This window comes from Aplysia californica, unplaced genomic scaffold (assembly GCF_000002075.1).
Source record: "Aplysia californica isolate F4 #8 unplaced genomic scaffold, AplCal3.0 scaffold01519, whole genome shotgun sequence".
NCBI classification, from domain to species: domain Eukaryota; kingdom Metazoa; phylum Mollusca; class Gastropoda; order Aplysiida; family Aplysiidae; genus Aplysia; species Aplysia californica.
Window position 1 is genome coordinate 70823 of NW_004798789.1, and position 1328 is coordinate 72150.

Sequence of the window (1328 nt, forward strand, 5' to 3'; positions counted from 1 at the left end):
CATAGATAGATAGATAGATAGATAGATAGATAGATAGATAGATAGATAGATAGATAGATAGATAGATAGATAGATAGATAGATAGATAGATAGATAGATATTGTCATTATCAGTATGCCGTTGTTGTCGTTGTTTTTCTCACCGTCTTGGTGTAGATAGAAAGAACTTACATACATGTTGAGCTTTTCATTAACAGTGTCATAAAAATTCTGAAACATCAAGTCATCATGTTATTCATAATATACTTTGTTCTGGGGTTGTTTTTTTTCTTTACCTACTTTCAACAACAATGAAAAAAAGGTCTCTGATAAAGCATCTTTTCCCCTCAAATATCAATAATGATAATAATAACAGAGAGAGTTCAAATGCAGCAATGAAAGTTCAAGAATCAAAATTGTCCAATTAATTCAACATAGATAGTTCAAATTCAACACAATGAGAAACGCAAGCAAATGACAGCTCAAATGTAATCACAGGAGAGCTCAAATGCAAACAGTAGGAAATTGGAATTCGTCATCGTCAGTTCAAATGCAGCATAGGAAAGTTCAAATTCAACAATATGAAAACTGCGAAGTTATGGCGTAACCATCATCTCCGTCAGGGGAAGCTACTCTGTCTCTTAGCAACGTTTGCTGTTTACCCTCCCGTTTCTCACCCTCAGTATTCGTCGTCTGCTGTCTAGATCTAACCGTAACATGGTTTTCTTAGATCAAACAGTTTGAAGCAATCAATCGTTTGTAACTCATCTCAAATGAAAATCACAGCAACTCGACAGTTAGCATGCCTAACAAACAAACCTTACAAAAAAGAGCCAATCAGTAATAAGCAGAGACTAGATCTATATCTAGACTAGATCTAGATTAGATCTAGATATCTAGATTCTCGATCTAGAATCTAGATCGTGATCTAGATCTGGCTGTAGATCTAGAATCTAGATTTAGACTCTAGATTCTTTACGAGGCCTTTTTGCAAGTTGAGGATTAGCCTATATGCTAACAGTTGTAAATAACCCGAATTACTTCATACATTAGGCCTACTGTACTGTACGCCTACCCGATCGAAACAAACTAAACGAAAAAAAACCCAAAAAAAGAAGAAAAAAAACGCGGGGTGGGATAAGAGATTTGAGAAAGTAAACACGGAAATGAAAGATGGGCTGGTTTCAATATACTGAAAAGCCACCCTGATTAAACTCTCGATGAAATAAACACAGGTCTTCAAATGTCCCTGCCAGACACACCTCGTATTTGCTCGTCATTATGGGCTAATGTTGAGGCTGCCTTGAACAAACTCCTTATTGTAAGAGAGAGAGAGAGAGAGAGAGAGAG